A 10,000-nucleotide genomic window follows, 5' to 3' on the forward strand; every position below is an offset into this window, starting at 1 on the left:
ATACATACAGGCGTACATACCTTTATATATGCATACGTACTGTACATATACGCATACATACATACCTTCATATATGTACATATACATACATACACACACACATACATACATACATACATACATACATACATACACACATACATATATGCATACATAAATACATGCATGTATACCTTTATATATGCATACATACTGTATATATACGCTACATGCATACATATACGCATACATGCACACATACATACATATATAAATTCATATATCCACATATTCATACATACTTACATACATACATTCATACATACTGTACATGCATACATACATACATGTATACACGTATCCATGCATGTATACATATATACGTACATACTGTACATATATGTATACATACATATATGCATGCATACATGTATACATACATACATGCATGAATACATGTATACATACATGCGTACATACATACATACATACATACATACATACATACATATATACATACATGGAAATATACATACATACCAAAGGCCTTTTCCCCCTTATTAAAAGGGTAGTCAAGTCAAAACATCCTACACCCATCCAATATTTATTTATCACCCTAGCTAATAAAAAAAACTCACAATAATACAGAAAAAAAACATAACAAAAGTAAAGTCAAATAAGATAGAAAAAACGAAGGGATTAGAATAACAAACGAAAGGGAACAGAAGCAGAAGAGATTAAAAAAATATAAATACCTCTTCAGAATGGAGATTAGACAAGGGTCTAGGAACCGATCACTCTCTAATCACACGCCCTCAATTACAATTCTGTTTTTTCACAGCCAAGACTGTATGTGATTATGGATATATATATATAAAGGTGTCCAGCAGCTCCAACCACGATTTCAGATTTCGTTCAGATGATCTTCGGTGATTATCACTGTACTGGTGGGGGCTCGATAACTGCCAAGCAATTCGGCAACTGTCATAGGACACTTCGACAACTGTCAGCCCATTTCGGCAACGGCCAACCCACTTCGACAACTGTCAGACCACTTCGATAACTGTCAGCTCACCTCGACAATTGTCAGCCCACTTTGACAACTGTCAGACCACTTCGACAACTGTCAGCCCACTTCGATAACTGCTGTCAGCCCACTTCGGCAACTGTCAGCCTATTTCGACAACTGTCAGCCCACTTTGACAACTGTCAGACCACTTCGACAACTGCCAGCCCACTTCGATAACTGTCAGCCCACTTCGGCAACTGTCACCCTATTTCGACAACTGTCAGCCCACTTCGACAACTGTCAGCCCACTTCGACAACTGTCAGCAGGATGGTCTTTGCTAAAGATTTGAGGGTTCAACCAGCATACATGAAAATAGGTCAGTGACGGGATGCCCACAATGTGATCACGCTTAGTGCTCATAATTCATAAGCCTTAGGGTCCTTGTGCTCAAAATGGTGTTCTAGGGCCACCTAGAAGGCCACAGTGTTTCAGTGGCGGGGCCACGTACCCCCAACTAGAAGGAGTTCGTGGATTCATAGCAATTTTATTCAGTGTTGAGGAGAGCTTTCGGGAGGTTAGTGAACAGAGCGGAATTAGAATGGGGTACATGTGTTCGTAGGCTTCCGCCCGTGAGGTGAATGCTTTGAGTATCGTTCTTCAGATTTACTTGATCTATTTTATTGACTTATTCATTCATTTATATATTAACTTATCTATTTATCTATTCATTCATTTATTCACTCATTTATTAATTAATTTATCTATTCAGTTATTCATTAATCTATTTGTTTATATATTAATTCATATATTCGTTTAAATATTCATTTATTCATTTTTTTATTTATTCATGTAAACGAGCACCGGGCTTTGCCCGTCCCGGCTTCTCCGGGGTGCTTGGCTTTGCCTTTAGCGTCTAGATGCTTTAGCAAAACGCGCGTTCCCACACCAGCATTATCACCATTATTATCACCCATACAACATTTTCATATTTCGATTATTTCTACAAAATATTATCTTTATACACTATACATGATTTATTGATTTATTCATTAACTTATTCATTTATTTACTCTATTTTTTCAGAATCGGATCCTTCAAGAAGACGCACATCGTCTTGTCGTAGCTCGACACCAAGTGTGGGTCCATCGACAGAGGCGACGACTGACGCCGGAAGGACGAGGAGCACCTCTGGCGCCGACGCCAAGGACAGGAGGAAGAAGTTCCTGGCGACGGCAGGGCTCATTCCAACCTTCAGGTTCTAAGAACTTTGGGTTCTGAGAACTTGGAGGTTCTGAGGACTTCAGGTTCTGAAGAGTTCAGGCTCTGAGAACTTGGAGGTTCTGAACATTTCAGGTTCTGGGAGCTTTGGGTTCTGAGAACTTCATATTCTGAGGACTCAATGTTTTGAGAACTTCAGGTTCTGTGGATTTGATGTTTTGAGAACTTCAGGTTCTAAGACCTTTGGCTTCTGAGAACTTTAAGTTCTGAAGAGTCACGTAATGGATCTCTGTGCAGCAAATATCCTTAGGTTATTACAAGTAGTTTCCAAGAGCTGGGCGCGTTAACGCCGGACAGGTAGTGCGTTACCGAAAAATCTTGGGTGCATTCCCATCAATGCGTTACCGATTTGAATTTCCTTAGAGCGGTCCGCGTTACTGCCTATGTGCATATGTATATCCACACACGCAGTATGTATACGCAGATTTTTCGGCAACGCACTACCTGTCCGGCGGTAGCGTGCCTAGCTCTGAATTTTCCTCTGTTGAAAATCTCCAACATTTGGAAAAAAAAGTCTTTAAAAAAAAATCCAGAATCTTAGAGAGGCCTTCTGTTATTGCGAATTTTCTATATTTCAGAAAATTCCCCTACAAATATTGGAGATTTCCTAGTTTTAGAAAATATATATATATAACTTTACTGCGCATTGAGACAAACTTCGAAAAAAATTACTTTCTTCTGGTTAACAGAATACGATTTTATTCATTTTTTTTAAACTTTGCGTAATGGAGTATTTCGTACTGTATAAGATGTTCAATATATTTTCTACATAAAATATGGAAATGTTTACATGGTCTGTCATCTTTTACCCTGAGTACCAAAGCGTCTCAGCTTCTTCGTGATTAAACTCATAAAAAATAGAAAATCTAACTGTGGGTGAGGCACCTTTAAGGTTGTTTATAGTAATTAATCATTTTATATATCTAATTAAATATCTGCCTATTTATTTGTTTGTTGTAAGGCAGTCTAGTTTTCACACAATACCAAGATCACTAAGAAAGACATGACAGCTTTTAGTTTCTCTACTAAATTGACAATAATTGAAAAAAAAAAATATTGGGGTATCACTCCCCGTCTGGGGTATTGGCTGCATGTTATTGTGGCAAAGTAGCATGAAGTTGATACTTTAGGGTCTATATGGGGCGCCCCTACGGACCAGAGCCACGCATCATTTTGTCTGTGATAGAGGAAAACTCTGTTCATAGAGAAATTATGACACTTTTATACTACGACTATCCCTCCGTTATGCTGTCTCCCAACCCCTTGTTACTGTCCTGCACCATTTCTCTGATTATTCATTTCCTTTTTTCGCCGACCCTGTGGAGGGAGAAGAAAATGCTACCACCAATTCTTTCCACTTGAGTCGTAAAAGGTAATAAACACGGGACGGGGGATGGGATTAGGAGTCCTACTACCTGTAGCCCCAAAAGGGGACATTCCTAAAAAAAGACGTAAAGGTATAGCCTAAGAGGGTCTGGGAGTTTTCCAACCAGTACCCTAAGGTTTGGGTCTTTTAATGTGCGTGGATGTGGTACAGATGAGAGTAAAGGGGAAGAGATAGGCAGTATGTTTGTGAGAAGAAAGATGGATGTGCTGGCTTTGAGTGAAACTAAAATGAAAGGAAAGGGTAACTGTGAGTTTCGGAGTGTAGCTGGGAGGTACTCAGGAGTGAAGAGGGGACGAGGGAGAGAAAGGGGTGGCTATACTAGTAAGTGAAGAGATAAGTAAGCAGGTAGTGGAGTGGAAGGGGGTCTTATCAAGGCTGATGTGGATGAAGGTGAAGCTGGGAAGGGAGATGTGGGTTTTTGAAAGTGCGTATGGACCTGGTAGTGAGAAGAGCGTAGAGGAAAGGGAGGCTTTTTGGGTAGATATAAATGAGTGCACAGAGGGATTAGAGAGAAATGTCATTGTAGTTGTATTGGGAGACCTTAATGCTAGGGTAGGAAATGAACCAATAGACGGAGTGGGAGGTAGGGTTGATGAAAGAGTATTAGGATGGTTAGGACACATGGAAAGAATGAGTGAAGAAAGATTAGTAAAAGAAGTGGGGAAGGCAGAGGTGGAAGGAGTGAATATGAGGGGGCGTCCTAGGATGAGATGGATGGATGGGGTGAAAGGGACATTACAAAAGAGAGGAATGTCTGTGGAGGAAGGACGGGAGAGGACAGAAGATAGGGGTGAATGGAGAGGGGTTGTGTATAGATGATGCTGTGATGCATGAGGGGGAGTGGGTGGGGGATGGGGGGTGAGGAAGTATGTATGAGAAAAAAAATTGACGCAGCCCAAAGGGATTTCTCCCCGTCTTCTCCTTTTCTGCATGGGGGGTTGGAGAGGGGGGGGGGTCGCCGAATTTGTGAAGCGGCCTTGCTGTGGATGTGCTGTGTCTTGCGACACTGCCTCTGACCCAGGGCAGTGGGCAGGATGCAGGGATGACCCGTCATCCAGGAGGTGCCGAGATAAGAAGGAGGGAGGAGGGTGGAGGGGAGTGGAATATATAGGAAATGGAATGGGTGGGAGTGGTTTCTATGCCTTTTCTTTTTGGTTACCCCCCGTGTAGGGGGACAAAGCCTTTGGTATATGTATGTATGTATGTATTAATCTAAGCGTGCTAAATCATACGTCAGCCAAAAAACGTCCTAGATTCCATCGCTTACTCCCGAGGAATACAAATTAGATCCTACACCAGTGGTGGGATGCTTATCAGCCTATCAACAAGTGATCATAACTCATAAGCCTTAGGGCCTCTGTACTCAAACTAGTGTTCTAGGGCCACCTAGAGAGCCATAGTGTTTCACCAGCGGGACCACGAAACAAAACCTTGAAGGAGTCGTGGATGCACAGCGATTTTAGTCAGCGTTGAGGGGAACTTTCGGGAGGTTGGGAAACAGAACGGCATAAGACCGGGAAATGCGAATGCGAAAGTTTCCGCCCATGAAGTAAAGAGAACCGTTTGGTGTTTATTGGCGTTAACCAGCGATATTACACTCATATGCACGCATCACAGACATGTGTCTGCTCACCTGCAGACATACACACGCAGACTAGAGCAATGGCTAATCACTAACAGACTGAAAGTGAAGCCAGCCAGGTCTACAATAGCACTTACTAAGCTCCCGTCACACATCCAAGATTCTCGTCAAATGTTGTGAATTTGAAAAGCTGCAAGACAGGACTTCGCCTACAGTATTCTAGACTTCCCTTATCCTATTCAACAATGCGTCTAATTTTCGTATTCTAGGTTTAACTTCTCTTAGTTCGGGGTTTTGAGGGTTCGTAAGCATCTCGACTTGCGCGGCACACAATTGTATGTAATTGGCAGTTGCCAACAAGTCTATTAACATAAACACCATATGTTACAGCTTCATTGAGTACATCGTCATGGTAAACACATATCTGAGATTAAACAGGATATGAAGATCCAACGACCTCCCACCGTTCCCCCGGATATTTGTATATTTATTTTCAGTTATGTGTACCACGACTATGTTCTTGATAAACCTGTAACAAGCGAAACGTTGTACTAATACAGGGCCCGATGTCACATGGTGTATATTTTGATGCATAGGATATCGCAAGTACTGAACAAAACACACATCACTACGAGACAGACCACCAACACAGGTGCACCAGGGCACCCAAAGCAATTCCACAATCCCTACCTAACTAAGCTATCCATCTATCTATCTATCTATCTATCTATTTATCTATCTATATACCAAAAGCCTCTCCCCCCTTATGAGAGGGGTATCCAGCTAGGGCATACATCCACTCCCATCCACTTTCCTAACTAAACTAACACGAAAAAAACAAACACTTCTCACAGAAAGATCTAAATAGTCTGAAGCTTAACAAATCGGAGACTAAATTAATCAGAACAGACTGAGTATACTTTAGCATACTCCGTAGCAGTCACTGCCTAACTCTCAGTCTATATTAATACAGGTTAGGCTAGCAAAACAATGTCAAATCTATCAGGCTCCCATACGTTCACACACATATTTCCAGACTGTACAATACATATAGTCCACACGAAGTCTCATAACGGAGCACAAAAACATAGGAATGGAGAAGACTGCAAGAGACCATAAGGCCTATACCAGGCAGTTCCATGTCCCTTGTCACCTCTCATACCTATCCGTAAAGTCATCCCATCTTCTCTTAAAACAACCAATTGTTTCAGCGCTCGCTAACTACATGGTCACTAAGTCTATTCCATTCGTTAACTACTCTGATGGTAAACCAGGCCTTGCCTATTTCCTTCTTAAACCTAGGTTTCTCCATTACTGTCAGTCACGAACCCAGCACGTGGTCCACACCCGGCATGAATATGACATATCTGGAGGTGAAGAACCTCTGGCAGGGTCAATCGGTTTCATCAATTTGTCACTGATGACGAAAACAATAACACGCGGTTGTTGCCATGTGCCCGATAAGAGACCCGCACAGGAGAAAGAGTCACCAGAAAAAAAAAAGAAAAAAAAAAACCGCTGACCCACATTATATGACTAAGTCACAATATCGGCAGGAAAAAAAAGTGAATGAAACTCTTGACACGTTTACGTGAGAATGTAAAAAAAAAAAAAAAAAAAATTAACTTGAGTTTTCAATGGTTTTCACATCTTTGGCCTCACGAGTCTATTCCAGGGCAAATGAAATAAAATAAGATAAAAATAATTAATAAATGAATAGAAATAATAACAAAATAAATTAATAAATAAACAAATAAATAAATCAAATAAACAAATGAAAAGATAGAATAAATAAACAATTGAATTGATAAATGAATAAATAAATAATATAGAATGAATAAAACAAAAAGATGAAATGAAATAGATGAATAAATGAATAAATAAATAAAATAAAGAAATCACCCTCACAGGAATAATAATTACCATAATGGATTATACATGACACCCACCAATCAATTTGATTTATTTGAGGGATCTTAACCAAATCAAAATATGATCAAAATTGCATTAGATTAACTACATAAAGACAGAACAAAACCACCATTAAAACACTGTGAATAAGATCATAAGAATGGAAGAGACTGCAAGAGACCCTAAGACCTACACTAGGCAGTTCCATGTCCCTTACCACCTGTTATTCCTCTCTATACTCACCTCACCATCCCACTCCCATAAAGTGGGAAGTGAGAAATCCTACTTCATAAAGTCATCTTCTCTTACAACAACGAAATGTGTCGGTGCTTACTACATAGTTACTAAGTCTATTCAATTCTGTTTATCTGTGTACATTTCACATCGAGTGTAAACCATCTGGCACCATTCACATGGATTATATCTTTATTCCCAACCATCATGATGGGAGACAAAGCCCACAAACATCGTACGCCTGGCAACGTTGTTATTCACAATGGCCCACCTGTTATCAATTGTCGTTTTCTCTTTGATAAGACTGTGTGCAAGCATATGATCAAAACCTGCCAAGGGTTCTAGCTTCGGTTCGAACTGAAAAGGATCCTTCCGAGGTTTCGAACCTCAAATCGAACTGAAAATGTTCCTTAACAGCTGATGTTGTTCTGTACGACAGTTATTCCAGGGCGTGTTTCCATCGCGTATGGAAAGCGACCAAAATTGCCTGGAAATTAGTTGGTGTTTATAAATCTAAGTACATAACTACAACCACAATTTAATGTTATAATTAGTATTCACGAACGCTTTGTGAATACAAACACAATAAATAATAAATAAATAAATAAATAAATGCTTATTGGCATCTCTCGTTTATTGTGGATATAAAATATGTCATGATTTCTAGAATACGATAATCACATTATTCTTACGATCATGAATATATATACAGTATACACACACACACACACACACACACACACACACACACACACACACACACACACACACACACACACACACACACACACACACACATATATATATATATATATATATATAATATATATATATATATATTATATATATATATATACACACACACACACACACATATATATATATATATATATATATATATATATATATACATATATATATATATATATATATATATATACATATATATATATATATATGTGTGTGTGTGTGTGTGTGTGTGTGTGTGTGTGTGTGTGTGTGTGTGTGTGTGTGTGTGTGTGTGTGTGTGTGTGTGTGTGTGTGTGTGTGTGTGTGTGTGTGTGTGTGTGTGTGTGTGAATCGAAGTGGTTGATGTGGCTTGTTGGGCTTGGATCTCACCTCAGAACTTCGAAAGCCCGAATTCGAACCCCCATTTGTTTTATGGCCACGTTCGGACAAGCTCTCCTGGCTTCGTACGCAGTCAGGACAAAACCTCGATACCTCGATACAGGACATCAGTCGTTTTATCAGCGCTGATAAGGTGGCTCGGTCAGCCTGGAGCCGTTCATCAATGGTGCTTGACCTACATCAGCTGATTGGTGTAGTGGGTTGTAAAGTAATAAAGAAGCTGAAAGGAGACCAATTGGTCTATCACGGGGTCGGATTTACACGGAAGTGACATTCCATTAAAAAAAAAGAACTCGGATGAAATAAAACAAATAAATTTAGATTTTTATATATAAATAAATGAATAAACAAATCAATATAAGATAAACAAATACATAAATAAGTGGATAAACAAATAATAAAAATATACAAATAAACAGATAAATAAATAGATATATGAATAATTAAATACATTAATGCATAAATCAATGAATTGATATAAATGAATATATATATATATATATATATATATATATATATATATATATATATATATATATATATATATATATGTATATACACATATATATAGATGTATATATATATATATATATATATACATATATAAATGAATAGATAAGAACATTATATGAAGGAATAATTATCTAAAGGCATAAATAAACACACACATATATAAATCAAATAAATAAATAAACGAAGTATATAAACAGACAAATAAGTAACTGGATGAATAAAAAACGGGTAAATAATAAATTAGCAAATGAACGAATAGATATCTAAATAAATGATACAAATAAGTTGAAAAGCATCCATAATGATTAAATAAATAAAGCTAATATAAGACAAATAAATAATAAACCAACAAATAAAGAAGTAGTAGATGAAATGAGAAATAAATAAAGAAATAAATAGATGAATACTGAATATATAAACAAACAAATAAACAAATAAACATAAATAAATAAATGAATAAATAAATAAATAAATAAACAAATGAATAAACAAAAATGATGTAATGTCCATCAGCAGTACATAAGGCCATACCTTAGCTCACCAAACATGATCAACGGATGATAACATTTAAAAGCATCGCACTCAGTATCGTACCCAGTGAGCGAAACATAAAGAGAAAATGCGTTACTTGACACTACACCACGAACGAAACATTGTGACACAATGACGATGAAATACGAAACATGGCAACGGATGGCTCTGTGTTTTTGTTTCTTTTTCGCCGACATTTCACCAGTGCTTCGAGCCTTGTGGACAGTATCTCGCCTTTGTTGGGCAATATTTCAGGTCTTATGTATTCTACATGTATTAATTTCAGCTATATTTTTTCAGGTAATTATAGGGTCTGGTAACAATTTGATTTGATTTATCTTTATTTTCTATTTATTTTTTTATCTATTCAATTTTTTTACACAATTCTTTCGGGTTTGGGGTGTTCATTTTGATTGTCTGAAACTCGGTAAAGATACTTTTTGGAGC

The sequence above is a fragment of the Oratosquilla oratoria genome, unplaced genomic scaffold, assembly GCF_046742065.1.
Source record: "Oratosquilla oratoria isolate Oo_2021 unplaced genomic scaffold, ASM4674206v1 SCAFFOLD248, whole genome shotgun sequence".
In the NCBI taxonomy this organism is placed as follows: Eukaryota; Metazoa; Arthropoda; class Malacostraca; order Stomatopoda; family Squillidae; genus Oratosquilla; species Oratosquilla oratoria.